The sequence below is a fragment of the Mus caroli genome, unplaced genomic scaffold, assembly GCF_978045245.1.
Source record: "Mus caroli unplaced genomic scaffold, Mus_caroli_1 scaffold_12, whole genome shotgun sequence".
Taxonomy (NCBI): Eukaryota; Metazoa; Chordata; class Mammalia; order Rodentia; family Muridae; genus Mus; species Mus caroli.
In genome coordinates, this window is record NW_028227267.1 from 26,746,862 (window position 1) to 26,767,887 (window position 21,026).

The 21,026-nt window shown below is 46.4% G+C and overlaps 1 long non-coding RNA gene across 1 annotated transcript; it reads right to left on the reverse strand.

The window, feature by feature from the left end:
* Positions 1–13,639: 13,639 nt before the first annotated feature.
* LOC110309741 (uncharacterized) lies at positions 13,640–20,807 on the reverse strand. The gene is made up of 6 exons (XR_002379737.2): positions 20,541–20,807; positions 19,538–19,673; positions 17,839–18,035; positions 17,188–17,235; positions 15,567–15,761; positions 13,640–14,093 (listed from the first exon to the last, which is right to left on the reverse strand). It is a non-coding gene; the product is annotated as an uncharacterized LOC110309741 (long non-coding RNA).
* Between the last annotated feature and the right edge of the window lie 219 nt (positions 20,808–21,026).

Consider the following 21,026-nt stretch of genomic DNA (forward strand, 5'->3'; position numbering starts at 1 on the left):
GCTCCTGGCTGTGTCTTGTCTAGTGCTCAGTTTACCTCAGAACTCAATGTTGCCTTCTCAAAGTGTTTTACAACTGGTTGAGCTCTGCCCATGGCTACCACCTCTTCTAGCACTAAGCCCTTCCCTTGTCCTGTCAATCATCCCCTTCCCACACAGATGTCTACTTCCATTTAAGTAAAACAGTTCCATTTTCAACTCATTTAGGTTTATTATTGCTCAAGGAATGGAGACAAGATCCTCTCCCAACCAGAGTCCCTATGTAGACAGTTCCGCCCTGATCTACAGCCTCTGCCTCTCCTTTCCTCTCTGCCTCCCAGGGCTCCACATTGCCATCACAATTCTCCCTGGCCAGGGTCTTCACAATGCTGTTGCTTTCCCTGAGCTCTTTTCCCTCCTCTCTGGTTTCCCATCTCCCCTCCAGATTCTCAGATCCCTAACTAGGAAGTAGCTGTCAGGGTCTGTGTACCCCTGTCTCTTTCCAGCTTGCTTTCCTCACTTGGGGGGCCCTCCTGCTAAGTTGAAATTTGCCTCTCAGTCCACAAGGCATCAAGATTTCCTGAGCCATAGTGTGGTTCTAAGGATGGAATATCAGACCCCTTGCAGCTCACTTAAGCACTCAACCATGCAGGTTTTGAAATAAGAGACCATTTCATGTCTTGTAGTGTGTGGAGAGTTGGGATCTCTTTGCTTTTTCAGGAAACATTCTGGGTGTTTTGACAAACAGAGCAGTTGGAGGGCACACTGTCAGAGTTCTAATGAGGCCATCATCATTCAGGACAGGGGCAGCTGGTATTGCACACCCCTTTCTCAGAAGTGTGGATGCACATGCTTGCTTATTTGTTTTAACTTTCTTGTAAGATTTTGTTTATTTTTATTTTATTTGTATGAGCGTTTCACTGACACATTTTCTGTATACCTGCCAACCCCACCCACACATACATGCCGGTTCCTCTGAAGTCCAGAAGACGGTGTCAGATGCCTTAGGACTGGAGTTGCAGATGATGGTGAGCTATCGTGTAAGTTCTGGGACTTGAACCCAGGTCTTCTGAAAGAGCAACCACTGCTTTTAAGTGCTGAGCCATCATCTCCCTAGCCTGAAGAATGCATGTTAGTAGCACATGCCTCATCTACTCCTTAAGGTCAGCCCCAGATTGCAATGCTCCAGCTAGGATAGGCTTCACCAGAACCCAGAAATGGATGTCTCGGTTTGTGTACTTGGCCACATGCAGTCGTTACATAATTCTATCTTCATGATTCTAAGACACAAAAGAGGACAGGTCAAACAGCAGACTCTCCCATATACAGAGGAGCTTGTGGAAGAGCTTTATCAGGGGGCATATTCCCAAAAGGTCCAATCATAACACCTAGAGTCATGCCTGCATGGTCCAGACCTGCATCTAGCGGCTCAGTGCAACAATGGAGAAAAGAAGGTAGTCATACGGCTGGCTTCATAGGAGAGGCAGGATCAGCTGGGGCAGGACCCAGACAACGAGTCCTGTCCCAGGCAAGAAGTATAATCTCAGGTCAGACAGGGACAGTGGTGAGGTCAAGACATGACAGTGTGGATGTGTAGAGGGGTATTGGCATCTTTAGAACATGGCCATTGGTGACCTTTGGGGGAAGTACTAGAAGACAAAAGGTTCACACTACTGGGTGGAGTGAGAGCTACTAAAGGACTTGAAACATCTTCACCACAGTGGGACGGGTAGCTTTAGCAGATGTCAGGAGTTCTCCCAGAGGGTGGAGGAGAGGTCTGTAATTGAGAGAAGAAAGGGTCACTTGTAGTAGGGAGAAGGGAGATCTGAGTGAAGGTGTCCCAGAAGCAAGCAACAGAGATAGATGTGGAGGGACTGAGCCCACAGTTGCCCTGGGCTTAGCTCACCCAACAATAGGACCCACCATCTTCCAAGCACATGCATGCCTGGTACCCGTGGATCCCTTATCTCTGGCTATGTTCACACAGGCTACTCCCTAGAGAGCGGCACATAGGCAAGTCATCTTTCTTCCAGGGAGGGAGGGCAGTCAGCAATTGAGAATGGGTACACAGACCAAGTGGCCCCTGAGTGATTCAGTTATACCCTAGATGTCCAGCTTAGGGTCCTTGATTCTTCCATGCTGCCCCCATACACACATAAGGGCTACCAGAACAGGCATCTTTACCCACTGTAACCAAAACTGTCAAGAGCACACTGGTGCTGGGCACCTAAAGGAGGGAGGGTCCTCCTCCCAAGGAAGCCACAGACCAGAGGGGCAGGGAGACAAAAGAATGAAGGCAGTGCAAGTATTGTATTTACACATGGCAGCAAATGCAGAGGAAAAGATGAGGGAGTACTTTGAGAGAAAGAGATGGGGCAGAAGGGCTTTCCTAGATGGGGAACCAGGGAAAAACTATCTAGCTTAGCTTGGCAAATATTAAGCTGACTCCGGAGAAGCCACTAGAATCTATGCAGGTAGAGAGAGGGGTTGTCCTTGGATCCTGAAAACCCTAGGACTGGGTTTGGAGGAAGTAAGGTATAGGTGTTTGAGGGAGTACGGGGCCATTCAGAGATGCAGTGCCTGGTGCTGAAGGAATAGGAGGGGCGGCAGTAGGAAAGCAGCTAAAAGAGGTCCTGGTGAGTCCTGCACAGCATCGAGAGGTTTTGGTAAGCTCTGGTGAGGACTCTCTCAGGTCACCTTGCACCTTAGTAAGGTTTTCATAATGACCTAGAAAACCCTTCTGAGCCCTAGTGAGACCCTGGGTACCCTGGTAATTCTGAGTACCTGAAGCAGGGACTAGGTCTGGAATCTGGGTCAAGCCAGACATCCAGCCCCAAGCAGGCATTCCCGATAACTAGGCTCACACAAGAATGGAAGAGCTGTCCCTTCCTCTGAAGCAAAAAGGATGCCTTTTGAAGGTGTGGGCCTCACAAAACTCCCACTAGTCAGGCTTGCTGGATTGGACCTCTCTGAAGGAGCTGAGCCTGTCGGCTAACACAGACCCTTTGTTAATTACTGCCTGACATTTTAATGTTCACATTTAATTACATTCTCCATCACTCAGTGCGAGAAAACAAAACACACAAAGCCTTGGAGACCTATAAGCCAAATAAGAGGACTTTTGTAAAGCCCCTTTGAGTTCCCGCTGAACCCAAATGTGTTTTTCTTTTTGAATGTGCCATTTGTGTTGATGGACCTGACTTGAAATCAGGAAAGCCTACAGGATCTGGGGGCACCTTCATCCTAACTCCAACATGCATAGCATGGAGGAGAGATACCCTCAATCTTCATCCAACTACTGCCTCCCACTCCAGCCCAGATACTTTGTTTCTCTTCTGCAACCAAAGCAAGCTAACAGGAGAGTTTGCCTGTGAATCCCAAGGACTGAGTTCGGAGTCCAATCTTACCAATTAACCTGAGTAACAATGTTTCCATTTCCTCACCAAAAGGGCAGTGTTGATGAGTAACTCCTTCAGTGTGAGACACTTTCTCTTCTGAACTTGGACTTTAATCAAGGGACTTGTTATGAGGATGTCACGTTATGAGCTAATTTCATACATTTTAAGTCATTTTCTGTGGAAATTAGTTCACCTTCCAGAGAAGAATCCACCCTGGGACTCTGTCTTAGTCTGTTTCTATTGCTTTAAGAGAAAACCTTAGGAGGGTGTGGTGTGATGTACAAGGGTTTCTCTGTGTATCCCTGGCTGTCCTGGAACTGACTATGTAGACCAGGCTGACTTTGAACTCAGAGATCCACCAGCCTCTGCCTCCAGAGTGCTGGGATTAAAGATATGTGCCTCTGCCTCTTGGATTTCTTATTGCATCATTGCATAGTGGAAGATCAAAGAGATAATGAAAGAAAGCACAATCTCCTAAGCCTTTTAACTGAACATTACTTCATCCATGAGCATGAATTGCTTTTGACCTAAACCCCTCCCATGAAGCTGCACCTCCCCAGATTGTTGGGTTACCCGTTGTGGTTGTTTGAATATGCCTAGCCCAGGGAGTAGCACTATTAGGAGGTATGGCCTTGTTGTCATAGGTGTGGCCTTGTTAGCATAGGTGTGTCATTGTGGTCTTGGGCTTTAGAACCCTCATTCTAGCTGCCTGGAAGCAAATCTCCTAGCAGCTTTCAGATGAAGATGTAGAACTCTCAGCTCCTCCTGCACCATGTCAAGAGGCTGACAGGCCCAATTTGCCCAGGTCTTGTGCTAGTAGTCACAACTGCTGTGACATCAAGAATGCAGTAGTGATGTCATGTCTTGAAGACAGGGTTTCACCCCATGCCACTGCTTCTTATGCCTTGTATGCTTTCTACCCTGTCTTGGAAGGATCATGCAGCAGTCCTGTTATGACTGAGCAGTCAACAGTCCCTTTTTTCAGTGCTTTGATTGGTTCTGAGTTACTGTAGTTATCTTCTGTCCACTGCAAATAGGAATTTTTCTGACCAAAGCTGATATTAGCACTAATCTATTTGTATAACCAAGGCTATTTAGATGGCAAGTTGGTGGGGATAGCTATGTATATTTGTGCCAGGACAGGAAGACAGGGAGACCTGGGGGAAGGGACTGTGAAAAGAGGAAAGGGGCCCTGACCCAGGAATCAAGTTGTGGTCTCTGACCAGTGAAGAAGGATCCCAGAACAATCAACAACTGTTTAAGGTAGGTCTTCCTTCCTGGATGTAAATCTGTAATTCTCTAAAGGTCTTATTTCCAGGAAAAGGGTGTGTATTAACTCTCTTGTCAAGGCATCTTCAAACCCACCATACTATAATCCCACTTATCAAGAAAGAAAGAAAAGGGAAAGGGATTTTTAGGTAGTCTTTGAGATGAAACTTAAAGACAACCAAAATGCTATCTTTGGCTACTGTTAAGGTGAACGATTGGAAATTTCCCTCTAGGACCCTTGTATTTTTCCTTGGGCATGAACTTCCCTCTGACATTCTTCTTTGAGACACATCTGTACTCAAGGCTGTGTCTTAATTTCTTCAGCATGCCTCTCTTATGCTTAAGCCTGTATATTGAAATACCTTCAATAAAATCTTCTACTCTGCTTCAGACTGGGCGAGCCTGAAATGCATTCTGTATTAAAGCCACAAATCCCTGTTTGGCTTGAGTGGAAATCCCTGGATGATTAAGGGAACTCCCCAGATTGTTTTATATGACCAAGCTGAGCTGTCTCTCTGTCCCCTCCTAGTTGACACATTTAGCAAAACTATAGCAAGAGCTTTCCCATTAGACTTTCTAACCATAAGCTATTGAGCTGGTTTTACAATATCAGATGTGGATTCCTCCTCAGGAGTTGGCCTCAAATTCAAATCAGAAAACAGCTGATTACTCCATTGCTGGCAAACTTGTGGGCCCTTTTCTTCTGTGAGACAGGGTCTCTCTATGTCACCTTGGTGTCCTGTAGAACAGAATGGCCTAGAACTCATACAGATATACCTGCTTTCCACTTGGGGATTAAAGGAATCTGCCGCCACGCCTGGCTACATTTTGTTGAAAATGGCCAGCTGGTTGTGTAGCACACCGGGTTCACCACTGAGGGGGACATTTTGTGACAGTACTGTGCCATCAGCCTGCACAGAATCCTCTGACAGCACTGTATGAGCTGTCCACTTTGGGGAAGTTACTAAAATCCAAAAGTTTGTTTTTCCAAGATGATGATATTATTGTTCTTCAAATGTTCACTTCAGAAGTAGAGAAAGTAGAGCATTATGTTTCCACTGCTCATTCACTGTATTCCCCTGCTCAAAGGTCAGAAGTCTTATGGATTCCACCTCTGTCTGGCCTGATTCCACCCCTTAGTTCTCACTGGTCTTTCTTGGATTGAAGCAACTCCATTTTCCCCTGGACTGAAGCAGCAGACTCCTCATGGATCATTCTGCTACCAACCTCATTCCTCCCTCTATCACCAAGGCTCAGGAATTACTTCATCTACACATCATAAATAACATACTTTAAACATAAATAGGATCCACTTCCTTCTCTTTAAAATCCTCTCTGTTGAGTCTCTACTGACTTCAATGGGAAGAGAAGGGCTCCTTTAGACCCTTCCAATTCATGCTAGCCTGCCCACCTCTTCAGCTCTTAATCCATTGCCTGTAACACTTACTTTGTCTCCTGTGATCCAGGCATCTGGAGCCACTCAAGCTCTCCCTGACTTGCAAAACTGTCCAGACATCCACACGTTGTCTATTGCTGCATCCACCAGTGTAGATCATCTTCTGGTCATGCCATGGCCTCTTCTGTTTCTTGTGCTCATCACTTATCATTTAGCATCCTCGAAAAGGCACTGAACACAAGCTATAGCTGACTCTGAACCCAAACCAGAACCCAAATGATCCTGGCAGAGTCTATAGGAAACACACATACACACACACACACACACACACACACACACACACACACACACATACACAGTCCCATAAGCTCTTTGAAACAAATGCAGAGTCTCACTTATTTTTGTGTTCCCAGCACTGATGACAGAGAATGGTAATGGAGTTTGGGGTGGCCAAAAAGCAAGTGGTGGGCAGAATATGAACAAACAGGAGCCCAAGAAATGGCAGTCAGAGAGCTGGAAAGAAAATAAGCCCAGAGAGCTTCTGCAGTAATCAAGGGGAAGTACATAGGCGCCGAGCTGTACTGGGCTATGTTGTTGCTCTATGTAAGGGCTCGGGAATGAGACTATTCAGACAGTGCCAGTCACCCAGAATATCCGGCAGAGCATCTGTGTATGACATATGCCTTCCCCTTTAAAATGATTGCCCCTGATTATTAGACCCTAATGAGTCTTAGCTAAACTGCCAATGTTCAGTTCAGTTCATTCAGGGGCGCTGATTTCCCTAACTCTTGATTGCAGGCAAGGAAGCGGAGCTAGGCAAGAGTCTAGACCTGGCTGTGCACTGGCTTTCCCCTCTCCTTCAGCCTCGACATCCTTCTCTATGAAAGGACGCAGCAGCCAGAGGCTCACATGTGAATTCTTTCTATGCGTTGTGCACAGTCCAAGCATCTGCCTTCCATTCTGTGCTCACAGCTGGGAACAAGTGTAAGGACTCAGAGGCGAGCTGGAGCTTTGTGAACAGGAGTTTACTTTGGCACTCAGATGCAATTAAATCCAGCGGGTTAAAAGCTTCTGGATGCATTACCCTCTTCTAAACAGGTACTTTAAGACAGTGTCTCTACAGCGAGCAATATTCACCACCAATGTTATATATGGCCTCCCCTTCCCTCAAACAATGCTTCCTCTCCTTGGAAGAAAAAGCTGCTTTTCCTTCATCATAACGGAATCCAAACATCTGTCACCCACGGAGGCTTGCTTTAAAGATTGGCTAATGGATATCTGGCTCACAGAGCAGACAAAACCACACTAATTCGCCACAAACTCGCAAACCCGGGTACATGCCCCAAAATTCCCCACCAACAGGAAACTATAATTCTTGGTCATCATTTATTTGAATAAAAATGAGACAGACATGAAGAGATATAAGGATAGAGGCGAACTGAGCTAGGGCTTAGGGGCTGGAGACCTGGGGTCTGATCATGAACTCTTAATTAGTTACAGAACCTTTCATCGGCGGCGTAGCCTCTCCAGCTGTTTTCATGCCTGTGAAAACTGGGAAGGAAACAACACCCGCCACTTAATGATTGTAATCCACCCATCGCACTACAATGTCCATGTACTTCTGCCTTTGTATGACAGTCCGCCTGCCAGCTGTGGTCTACAACAACTGGAGCCAGATATCCATTGGCTAGCCTCTAAGTTATGTCTTTGTGGTGACAGATGCTTGGACTCCATCATGAATCTTAAAGATCTGGCAGGGAGGCTTCCTCTCCAGGGAGGCTCACCCTGGCTGCCATGCGGAGTTACCACCTTGCTTCACAATCATCCCAGAAACACTGCAGCTAGGCACCGACATACTTACCTGCCAGCCGCCCTGTGACACGCCTAGCCTGAACAGAACACGCAATGTATGATTTTTCTGTTTCTCGAGAGATCATGGTGGAGAGCAAAGATTAGCTCAGGACAGCTATTGAAAAGTTAAAAGGAAAAACCAAACTACTGAGTGAAAAATGACTCGAATGACAGTGTCCCCAGTTTGTCACAGTGTTGAAAGGTCTATACAGCAAGACACAGGCAAAAGTAGCCTTAAAGCCCACATGGTGGCCATTAAGTTTTCAATCCATTTGTAACCCACCGCACATGTGAATATACATATATACATGTGTGTGCTTTTCTAAATATACTTTCAATAACGTCTGTTGCTAGGTTTGCACAAGTTTCTGTCTTAAGCTGTGGAAAGGTCGGAATGTGGCTGAATTTTCTGTTTTCACCCCTCCCTGCCCCTGCACATGTACTTTTATTGGTTTTAGATTTTAAATACAGGTGAGTCTTTTGTAGATAGCGTTAATTTTAGTGATCCTGTTTGATTTTTATTTCTACTAAATGCAGTTTCCAGTCTTCATATTAGTTACTACTGCTTTTCTTTCTTCCTTCCTTTCTTTCTTAATTTCTTTCTTTCTTTCTTTCTTCCTTTTTCTTTCTTTCTTTCTTTCTTTCTTTCTTTCTTTCTTTCTTTCTTTCTTTCCTCATTTCACTATTTAATGCCTCCTCCTCCTTGTCTTTCATTCTTGCTTGCGCCCTCTCCCTCGTTTCTCACATCCTGTAGGATTAACAATATCGATTCTTCCTGTTTCCCCATTTAACTAACTTGGAAGTTTGCAATTCCAAAGAAATGAATGTCTCTTGTCATTTTTACTTCTTAGAACTACACACACTTCCTTGAAGCAATGTCTAGTAATATTCATCATCTCTGACCTCATCCCAAGTAAGAAACCAATTTTAACAGACTCTGAAACTCCAAACACCTTTGTTTTGCTATCTGAGTTATTGTCTTTCATAACTTTAGTACACGATTTTCCCTTATGATTTCATTGTGTATATCAACAGAGTTTTCTTTGAACTGTTCGTTCTGTTTCCTACTTTCATTGCTGCCTGACAGTCATGTTATGGCTTTTTCCTACCCCCTGGTGTTTGTGATCCAGAGTTCCTGACCACACGGCTATCACCTTATTCCCAGGTTAGGACCCAGCTCAAATGCCTTAAATGCCAGATGACTAGCCACTTCTGTTTTTCCCTCCACCCCTGGACAGGTTTCTCACTATCTACAACTACAAACATTGTTTCCAAATGAATCTCTCATCACTGTGCCCAAGAGCCCCCTCTCCTCATGTGCTTCCGCAGGGAGTCTGACTCAGGACCCCACCTGATAGTGGATGGAGTTTGGTCCTATTTTCTGGGCAGTTGGCTTGGTAAGGCCAGCATTCGTTTCTACAGTAGCTGTCTGTTGGATGGGTTTATATCCTATCTTTGGCCCACAGTGCTGCTCATTTTTTTTGGAATATAACTCTAGCTTTATCAAAATTTAATTGTACCTTGAAAATGACTGTTTGTTACCACCCTATGAATTTCCCAAATCTATCTGAAATTCAAGAGACAAACATCTCTTGAGTCAGATTTTGCTTTCTTGCTGAATTTTAGCATCATTACCCTTCTCTGGGCACTCAAAGTAGAAAGAACATCTATAAACAACCCGAGATGCCTCCTATACCAGACCTTCACATATATTCTCTGCAACATCCTTCTTGCTCGCTCCCTAGGTGTGTGCCTGCCTTAGCCTGATAAGATTGTTATAATAGAATACTACAGTTTGGGAGACTCCCACAACAGAAATGCATTTGGGGAAACTGCAAGTCTGAGGTTAAGGTACCAGCAGGGGTGGCTTCTACATAGTTGCTTTCTCCTCATGTCCTTATATGACCTTTCTTCTGTGCATGGCTGTTTCTTCATTTTTTTTATAACAGCACCACATTTATATTGGATTATAATCTGCTTTTGACTTGAACTATGTTTTACCCACTTAAAGGCCCTAACTTCAAAGGCAGTCCATTGAGGCTGGAGCTGGAACTGAACATAAACAACACCGCAGATGGAGATCCATGTATTTGATACTTCCCTGTGAGCACTCTCAGTTAGAATAAACTGTTGTCTTCTGCAATTGAGCATACCTGCTGCTGCAACACATACCTGCAGCCTCCAAACACCCTCCTTGCGCTCTGAGATTGAACTTGGAATTATTCGATTAAGATCAAGCAGAGAAACCCAGATGCCCCTCAACAGAGGTATGGATACAGAAAATGTGGTACATTTACACAATGGAGTACTACTCAGCTATTAAAAAGAATGAATTTATGAAATTCATAGCCAAATGGATGGACCTGGAGGGCATCATCCTGAGTGAGGTAACACAATCACAAAAGAACTCACACAATATGTACTCACTGATAAGTGGATATTAGCCCAAAACTTGGGATACCCAAGATATAAGATACAGTTTGCTAAACACATGAAACTCAAGAAGAATGAAGACTGAAGTGTGGACACTATGCCCCTCCTTAGAATTTGGAACAGAACACCCATGGAAGGAGTTACAGAGACAAAGTTTGGAGCTGTGACGAAAGGATGGACCATCTAGAGACTGCCATATCCAGAGATCCATCCCATGATCAGCATCCAAACGCTGACACCATTGCATTCACTAGCAAGATTTTGCTGAAAGGACCCAGATATAGCTGTCTCTTGTGAGACTATGCCGTGGCCTGGCAAACACAGAAGTGGATGCTCACAGTCAGCTAGTGAATGGATCACAGGGCCCCCAATGGAGGAGCTGGAGAAAGTACCCAAGGAGCTGAAGGGATCCACAACCCTATGGGTGGAACAACATTATGAACTAACCAGTACCCCAGAGCTCTTGACTCTAGCTGCATATGTAGCAGAAGATGGCCTAGTTGGCCATCACTGGAAAGAGAGGCCCATTGGACATGCAAACTTTATATGCCCCAGTACAGGGAATGCCAGGGCCAAAAAAAAATGGGAATGGGTGGGTAGGTAAGTAGGGGGGAGGGTATGGGGGACTTTTGGGAAAGCATTGGAAATGTAATTGAGGAAAAGATGAACAACAGACAAACAAACTGCCTAAACTTTTTCCTAGTAATTAGAAGTTAGCAAAGACAGTAGATTTACAATATCTATGTAAAACTGGTTCCAGGTTGCTCACATAGACCACAATCATAGATGCTGCAATCACTGGTATGAACTGGTGGAGTGGTCACACACAGACTAGGTACCTTTTCTTATATGCTTTAAATCATCTCTAGATTACTTAGAGCACTCAATAACCAATAATGCACATACCATGAAAAGAGTTGCCATGCAGTGTGGTTTGGGGTGCAGTAAAGAAAAAATAGCCCATCAATGTTTACTCAATACAGATATAATTATCATAGACCAAGGTACGTATCCAGTCCCATGATCTGTGGCCTGTTAAATGCATGGGTGTGGATCCTGTGGACGTGAGATGACTGCCGTTACTTTCAGCATGTTTTCTTAGTTACATTTCCATTGCTGTGGTTAAAACACCATAATCACGGCAACTTACAGAAGAACGAACTCGTGGGGGGTTTTTAGTGGGGGGTCTTTCAGTTTTCAGTTTTAGGGAGTGAGTCCACGACCATCAAGGGAAGGATCATAGCAGCAGCAAGTGGGCATGGTACTAGAGTAGTACCTGAGACTTGTAATCAGGCAGCAGCGGGGGGTGGGGGAGGCACTTGCAGGCTAATTGGGAATGGCATGGACTTTTTGAAACCTTAAAGCCCACCCCCAGTTACATACCTCCTCCAACAAGGTCACACCTTGTGATGGTTTGTATATCCTTGGACCAGGGAATGGCACCATCTGAAGGTGTGGCCTTGTTGGAATAGGTGTGACCTGGTTGGAGTAGGTGTGTCACTATGGGTGTGGGCTTAATACCCTCAACCTAGTTGCCTGGAAGTCAGTCTTCCACTAGCAGCCTTTGGATGAAGACATAGAACTCTCAGCTCCTCCTGCGCCATGCCTGCCTGGATGCTGCCATGCTCCCACCTTGATGATAATGGACTGAACCTCTGACCCTGTAAGCCAGCCCCAATTAAATGTTGCTTTTTATAAGACTTGCCTTGGTCATGGTGTCTGTTCACAGCAGTAAAACCCTAACTAAGACACACCTCTTAATCCTTCCCAAACAGTTCCCTCAAATGGGGACGAAGCATTCAAACGCTTGAGCCTGTATGGCCTTCCTCATTCAAACCACAGCTGTGTACGTGCACTGTTTTGCATTATGACTGTTCTTTCCCCTAATATTTTTAGGGAGGAATCAAGACCCCCCAGCCCTCCTTTCTAGAGGCCTGATGCCAGGGATTGGATCCAGGGATTCTACTAGTCAGCTTCCTACCACTAATACAAATGACCTGAAATAAATAGTCTTGTATGAAGACAAAATGTTTACTTGGCATCATGGTTTCAGAGTTTCAGGTTCCTGTTTAACTGGTGGTGCTCCTCTGTACCTGTGATACAACACACTGAGGTAGGAGGGCTAGTCAAGTAAAAAGGATTCTAACTCGTAGGAGAAGGGAGCAACAGAGAAAGAACAGGCTAGGATTTAGGTGTTCTCTCAGTGACCTCAGCACCTCCATGAGGCTCTACCCCCTAAGGTTCCACCCCTTCCCACTAGCACCACCTTAAGGACCAACCCTTTAAGACATGCAACATTGGCATTATGGCTTCTCTATTGGACAGAGATGGCAAGAAAGGATACAGATACTCTTGAAATGAATCAGTAGTGAAGAAGAGAGTTTGGCTGATTAGTCTAAACCCAAAAGGATTCTAGACGGCATGAGACAAGAGGCTGAAACTGGACATACCTCCCCTTAGTCTCTAGGCCATGCCTTGGAATCATGAAAATGAGGGTGGGTCTCTGTGTGGGAGAATTGGCTGTGCACCCGAACCATTCAACCCTGTGAGTCCACATCTATTTAATAGAATCCATCAGTGGCCAGGCATCAAGAGACCAATCAAAGAGCTCTTTAAGCTTTTACCTTTCTTACTCTCTAAACCCTCCTGCTCTCTCTCCCTTCCCCACTCTCTCCATATGGCCATGGCCAGCCTCTCTCTTTCTACCTTCTTTCTTTTCTCCCTGCCTTTCTACAATAAAGCTCTAAAACAAGAAGAAGAAGAAGAAGAAGAAGAAGAAGAAGAAGAAGAAGAAGAAGAAGAAGAAGAAGAAGAAGAAGGAGGAGGAGGAGGAGGAGGAGGAGGAGGAGGAGGAGGAGGAGGAGGAGGAGGAGGAGGAGGGGAAGGAGACAGAGAAGGGAAGAAGAGGAAGAAGGAGAAGAAGAGGAAGAGGAAGTTGATAGAACTGCCTCCTACCTCAGTTCATGATCCAGTGTAGCCACTGGGCTCAAACTTTCTGTATCTGGACAAGGGTTCCAGAAGAGTGGTTACATAGCACAGGGACTTTCAGAGGAGAGTGTCAACATTGATTAAAGACAATCTGCTTGCCTTAGTGGGTTGAAGCAGTAGCCATGGATTTGGGGGCTGGTGTCAATCCCAGGAGAAATAACACTCCTTGGGAAGTAAGCAGTAGTCAGATTCTATTGTGAAATTCAAGTATCAGCAAGTATATTTAAGAATGCCTCAGCTTATATACCAATCTTGTGAACTGCTACTGCTGTTGATATCAAGACAACATTTATTTGTGGATCTAACATGTTCACTTAGCACCGACTTTGTACCAGAAGTTGAGTCAGCCAGGAGTGACTAAGGATCAGCATACTCTGCCTGTAAGAAATGCCTTGCTGGGCAGAGAGTATGTTAGTCCACTCTCCCTCGATATATCCAATGCACAGAAGCCTGTGTTGCTGGGAAGATGGACTTCCTGGAGGAAGAGGCTCTGGGCAGTTTTTCAAGATGACAAATTCAGCAGGAGAAACTGATGTGGTCAGGTTTCAGACATATGTCTTCTTTTTACTTCTCTGTAAGCAGATTGGCCATCTAGGGCTGGGGCTAAGGACAAATGTTCCAGCAAGAAAATGATGGTCACCCATTGGCCAGGGTCTGACATCTGTAGTAGGGGTGTCTGGGTGTTTGTGTGGCCACCTCAGCATGAGAACTCGCTGTGCTGCACTCTGTGTGTTCCTCCACAGGCAGGAACATTTCCCATGGACTCAGCCAATCTGGAGCTCCTGGTGGAGACATAGAGATCACTCCCTTACCCCCGTCCTGGCTGCCTCTCTGGTCTGCCTAGACTGGGCTGCTCCCCAGGAGGAACCCAGTCACCAACTCCTGCCTTTATCTGTTTTCCATCACCCTGACTTCTCTGCTGACCCCTGATATTAACAAAACACTTTGTAATAGCCAAGTGTCTGTTGCCTGTACAGAAACCTCACCTTCCCAGGAGAGACTGAGATGGTAAAGTGCCCCCAAGGGGGCAGTTCGATTCATCGTGACTGGTTTAGGTCTGGGGTGCTGTCCTGGTGCTGGCAAGCCTCTTTGCTTCCCACTTCCAGAGCCATTTAGTTAAGATCAGTTGAATACTCCCTGGGGCCTCTGCTGGCGAGTGAGATGCTCGCCGGCAGAGGTCTGAGTTGTAATGAGGCTCTGTTTGTTTCAAGATCTCATTTTGGTACCCTTGGGGGAGAATGCTAACAGAATCAGAGAGCATTCTAGATCCTTCCTCCCAGTTTCTTAAGTCACTGTCAATAGGACCTTAGCAAAACCTGATCTCCATCTCCCTCAACTGAGTTGCAGAAACATCAGTAGGCCTCTGCCACCACACATGCCAGCAATCAAGTGAGCTCCCAGGAGACCTCACACTGCTGCCTGCACAGTATCAAGGGGTGCTCCTCACACCCCTGCCTGCATTGTATCAAGGGGTACTCCTCACACTGCTGCCTGCACATTGTCAGGGGGTGCTCCCCACACCCCTTCCTGCACAGTGTCAAGGGGTACTCCTCACACCCCTGCCTGCATTGTATCAAGGGATGCTCCCCAAACCCCTGCCTGCACTGTGTCTATCACTGGGGTACTTATTTGCTTGAAGCCAGGAGCTCAAAACCATCTAGGGTGTTGGAAAGGGAGATACTATAATATCACCTTTTCATTATGGAGTTAGCTTATGTCAAGGTGCTGAGGGATTTATAGTAGGAATGCTGATATGCTGGACCACTCGAGTGGTTCAAATATTACAGAAACTTCTTACACTGATCCCATCTGTCCTGGCCCTCATTGTGTTCTGGGCTAGGATTTTTTAGTAATTGAGAGGTCAGGCAGAAGTTGGACTAGTTCATAGAATGTAAGGTAGATTCCTTAGTGTGGAACCATTGCCATGGGCCAGTGAAGACACCTTCCCACAGATTAAACTCAGGGCCAGGATCAGCAGGTTCTACCTGTGGAGCAGCTACGGCTGGAACCAGCAGTTATATTACAGCTGGGAACCATAGCCCTCGGGCCCGGTACCTAGAGTACCTTTACTGAAGGTAGGAGTGTGGGGGTGGGGGATGGATAAAATGGTTGGTTATGTTCTTGAGGCTCTTTTTACATCTATTTCTGTGGTCATCAAATGCTTACTGAGGGACAGGGTCATAGTTCCGCAGTGACTAGACAGGTAGAAGTGGCGCTTTTTAAAATGGTGCACACTTTCATAGAAATCATATTACATCCATCATTGTGGTATCCCAGGCCATCAGACTTCTTCAAAGGCTGTGACATGCAATGAGAGCAGATGAAGCAGATGGAGGAAGTGGTACAATGTAGAAAGTATCCTTGTGGGATAGATCGTGGAGAGAACAGAGATCCACATGACGGGAGGAACGCCCTTATCCACCAAGGAGAGAGAGAGGCTGAGAGACAACCTAGGTCAAGAACGAAATGGTAGATGCTGAGTAGTAGGAAATACGTGTTACAAAGGAGAGCTACGTAGGCTCAGGAGCCAGAGGAGAGGCAGGCCTTCAACTAACTGCTCCTACGGTCAAGCCATCTGTTTCCACTGTCTATTGAACTTTAGCACCGTCTATTGAAAGGGGTCTCTTCTTTTCTGAATTGCTTTTGGCAAACAGCCCAAAATAGGCACATTTGCTTGGCTCTGGATCTGTTTCTTAGGTCATCTCGCCAGTGTCTAGTCTACTGCCCCTCCTCCAGCTGTACCACAGAAACCTGATTACTCTGATAGTAATAGCTCTTAAAATCAGACAGCCCAACTGTTCTCTCTCTCTCTCTCTCTCTCTCTCTCTCTGTGTGTGTGTGTGTGTGTGTGTGTGTCTGTATAAATAAAAGAAGATGGAAAGGGAGAGGGGAGGGGAGGGGAGGGGAGGGGAGGGGAGGGGAGGGGAGGGGAGGGGAGGGGAGGGGAGGGGAGGGGAGGGGAGGGGAGGGGAGGGGAGGGGAGGGGAGGGGAGGGGAGGGGAATGGAAAGAGAAATCTTTTTGCTGGAGTTTTGACAGAATTGTATTAAATCTGCATGTAAATTTGGATAGCTGGTATATTTACTTACAGTGAATCTTCTGACCTATGAAGTGTCTCTGCATTCTTTGGGTGAACTTCTTTAGTCACCAGGTTATAGTTTTCAGCAAGTCCTGTAGACACACTGTCGTGGTCATACCTCACAATCTTATTTTTTACACACATAGTGTCATATTGGGTGTATTTATTTTAAATAAAGCTATGTTATTCCTAAGTAAAAAGTGGGTATCCCCTTAGTATGAATAAACAGCATACATCAAAGTTAGCCAAGATAAAACACAAAACTTCAAAAGTTATTCCATGTACTTCGTTAACTCAGCCAGTGTTTTGGGACACAATCCAGTCCTCTGTGATTTCTGGCTCACTGTGTGATAAAACTATATTATGTACCTCGGGAGGGCTCTCCACAAAACCATCTGTGCTGGGAAATCCATGACCCATGAGGTGGTCATAGTTCATCCACTTCCGACTGCAGAGAACATTTCCCTTCAGCCACGCTGGCAAGGACAGCCCAGTGACTCCCACCCTGTGCCCAGTCCTGGACACCCTGGTCAGGTGATGCTGCTGTGGGCTTCACAGTGCCTCCAAGGATGACTGGGCAGTTTGTTCTCTTTCTAGTAGAAACCATACCCTGGCATTAAGGGATCCTGAGCAGGCTTTGGAGCCTCACGTCTCGTTAGCTGGCTCCCAGCCTCATGTCTCCTCTCAGTGTCCCACAGCCTTTCAAATGAGGTAGCCATAGTTACCAGCCTCTAACTGTCCCCCTGTCCCTCCATTCTACCCACCTTTGACTGATATGGCTGACTCTGAGATGCCTACCTTTGCTTCCTATGTGGCCTTCAAGGAGGCAGGGGAACCTTTTAGCACCTGAAAATAGATATGGGGATAAAAATAAGCCCTGGCCTGCATGATATCAAAGACACAGGCCAACAGCCAGCACACTCTGCCCATGGGTCACCATATCTACAGAGTCTGTCCATCTGTGCAAAAGGCAGCTGAGTCCGGGTGAGGGAGCAGCCACACTTTCCTGGTCCAGGAGGGATGGTTGTGCTGTTTCCACACTTGATAACACTGAGACTTCAAGCCTTTCTCCAAGATCACAAAGACAGTAAACCACAAAACTAGCTTTGGCTTTACACCAAAAAGCCTAGCCCTCCCTGCTCCTCCCCTGATCACTGAACACTTGGAAGGCTCTCAGTATTTGCTGAATGAGTGGGGAAATGGTCAAAATGAATTGTGCCCTATCTGCTGAGACTTTTCCTGGAGGTAAGGAAGCAATCGCATTTTGCCCTTCTTGTATTTATTATTAGTTACCATGTCCTCTGCAGCCCATTTTAGGGGCTCTGGGGCAGCCTCACAATGTGGGTGAGCATTTTACCCCCAGGAGACCTCTGCTTCTCCTCACACCCTCCTGGCTTTTTTGCTCACCGGGGTGGATGGCTTTGAACAACAGTCTTGCCTGAATCTAACCTGGGAAGCCTTGGGCAGTTGAATGGCAAGAGGCAATCTGATGTACTTAAGGATCCAAGGCCAACATTCCAGGGGGCCAGGTTCAGACTGAAGGTTTGCTTGGCCTTTTCTGCACTTCCATCTGCTCCCCCACGCATCTGTCAACTTCCACGTGCAACTGGTGCATCAAAGGTTAAGGGACAAGGTAAAGCAGCCACCTGAATGACAGAAAAAGAGCAGCTATAGAGGCTTGTTGCCCTTGTTACCACAGGTGCAATGGAGGATGTAGCTATTTACCCATGAGGACACCTGCCATAGCCAGCCTTGCCTGCCCCACCCCCACCTCCACCCCTGGGGGGGTCCTGGACATCAGCCCCTGCAGGCTTGCTCCCTTGCAGAGGCCTCAGTACTGCAACAGTTCAGACTGGCTCCCAGTGAACCCGGAGTGACCCCTCAGGGGCTTTATTTTCATTTCTTCTTGGCAGGATGTAACTTCCTGCTTCTAAGAAAAACATCTTTAAACAGAGCCATGAACCAGTTCCAGGGTGTCCCTCACGTCCCCCGAGCTCCAACGGAACACCATGATGAGCTGAATGGAGCTCATTGGAAGCACATGGTGCCTGTTTCCTTTCAAAGTCCCCAAGAGTCTCAGGCCTGGAGGAGGTGTGTGTTGGGAGCGGCGAGTGATAAATCATACTGCAAGTGTTATCTAGTCTTGTGTTTGAGAGGGGAGGCCAGGAGAAGGAGGAGGAGAAGCTGAGGGGCCCGGGCCTGGAATGCACACAGGGAAGAGTAGGGAGCAGAGGCTGCCCAGGCCAACTGGTGTTTATTAGGCGTCTACCACCATGAAGCCCAGGAGAGCAGTAAGCCTAGGACCATTGATGACCTGTGTGGAAATAGCTTCAGGGCGTGTGGGGCAGAGTCAAGCTTGCTGTGGGAATGCTAGCCAAGAGGCAGAGGAGTTCTTCAGGGAGTAAGGCTGAGCTGCCTCTGCATGCCTCTCTATGCTCCCTCTGTAGACTACGGAGGCCTGGATTTGTGTAAGCCCGGGAGGAATGTTCTAGTTGTCTTCCAGTCTTCTCTGGATACACAGACAGATTCATGTTCAGTTCCCCACATGCCAGAGACTGGGGAGCTATGCGTGATCTTTGGGCAGGGATTCGGCAAACATACCAAGGTAGAGTACAGCCATGGGACAGAGAGGAGCTTATGAAAGGAGGTGCCTAGGAGCCCTGGGATGTTGGAGAGAGGCATGGCCCTGCTCTTGGGCAGGTGAAGGTAGTTCATTAACCCTGGCTGTGGAACCCTCACAGCCGGGGCAAGCGAAAGGCCTTGCTTACTATCCTGGCCTGGACATAGATCAGGTGTGGGGTTGGTAACTGCAAAAGAGTGTGCCATTCCTTCGGAACTAAGACCCTTGCAGTCTTTCAGAAGCAGCATCCTGCCTGGGAACTCTACAGAGGCCTTACGTTAGAAGAAGAGTACTGACATGTGTTTGTTTATCTGTGTAATGGGAGCAAGGACACTCACATGGTAGGGCTTTGGGGGGGGGGGAGTTTGAGGTCTTCTGCCTTGTTTTTAGTTTTGTGTTCACCTTGTTACAAGAAGGTTAGAGTGGCTTCTGAGTCTATAAGGACAGGAAAAAAATGATACAAAATTTTAAGAAGGGAGACAAGCAAAGATATAAAGTCAATCCAGAAAAAAACTGGAAATCACATACCTTAATTTGGGTCCTGAGGGTTAAAGTTTCTCATGGAAGGATTCTTCAACACTCCCCTGAGAACGAAGCCATTAGCTCCACAGTTCAAGGTCTCAGAATGAAAAGGAACAAGTCTCCAGGAACTCCCAACTGTTCCCTGTTCCAAAAGGGGGGACAAGAACTGAGCCTGGCTGTCTTTTTTAAACATTCGATTTTGAATTGTGAGTTGAAACAATGTAATTAAATGCAGTTTTGAGATACAAAATGGAGCTATGATTTATGAATTGAGTGTGGAGCGATCGAATCATGTTAGTTAATTTAGTCGTCGCTTCAAATCTTGCCTTTAGGAGGCAAACACGGTGAATGGAGTGACCAGTAGTGGACATTTCAAAATAAGGAAGAGCAAAGTTCAAATGTTGTCACCTGGCATCCTTTGATGATCATACTGTTTTTGTTATACTAAATAAGGGTTTTCACTAAGAGGTTTTCCTATATCTATATCTACAACTGTGGCTAGACAGATACATAATTGCACCTTGCAGCTATTTCTGCCCCTCCCTGCCGTTCCTTGCCCCTCCCTCTTTTACTGGACTTCTTCCTCCCTGTTATAGTCTGCTCCTGAGAAAACCTTGTAGTGTCTGGTCTTTCTTTCCCTATTATCCCTCTTGTTTCCCCCTCCCCATCTTCTCTTAGGGTTCCCTAGGCAAAGCCTTCCTTTCTCAGGTCCAAAAGAAACCCAGGGTGCGTATTAGCATATCACAGTACAAGCAAGTACCTGTTACGGGGCAGGCCACCTTTGTACCGTGGCTTCTCTCAGCAATTCTCATCCCGCCCCCTACCCTAAACTTCCCCATCTCATGGGCTTCCCTTCCCCCAGCTTCTGACTCCTACATAACTCTGTCATTTCAGCCACACACTTTCCTGGTCCTCTCATCTTGGTTCTTGGCTCTCTCTTGGTCCTCCTGGACCTCTCTCCTGTCCTTCCCTCTTGACCCACTCCCACCCCCACCCCGTTCAGCCTCACCATCCAGTTCAGTCTACTGGCCATGTTTAGTCTTCCATTTTTCCCATTGACCTGGACTCTTCCAGATGCTTCTGGCTGTGCTCTTCCTCGTATTTACAATAAAAACCTTCTCTCTTCAACCCCATACCGTGAAGCTGTCATGTCCTTGTTCCATTCACCCTTGTTTTTTATGTCTCGTGTGCCCACATATGTGTATATGTTTATGAATAAGTATAGATTTTTTAATCTAGATTTTGAACAAGAAATATCTGAGTTTGTCTTTCTGTGTTGGTTCACTCTGTTGGCATTCCTTCTACATTCTGACCAACAGTTACCTAGCAACAGCCAGGTAAGTAGCTTGCTACAAAAGAGACTGTTTGGTTGGCCTTTCAGGGACTAAACCACCAACCAAAGAGAACACGTGGACCCATGGCTCCAGCCGCATATGTAGCACAGAATGGCCTTGTTGGACATCAATGGAGGAGAAGCCCTGGGTCCTGCGGAGGC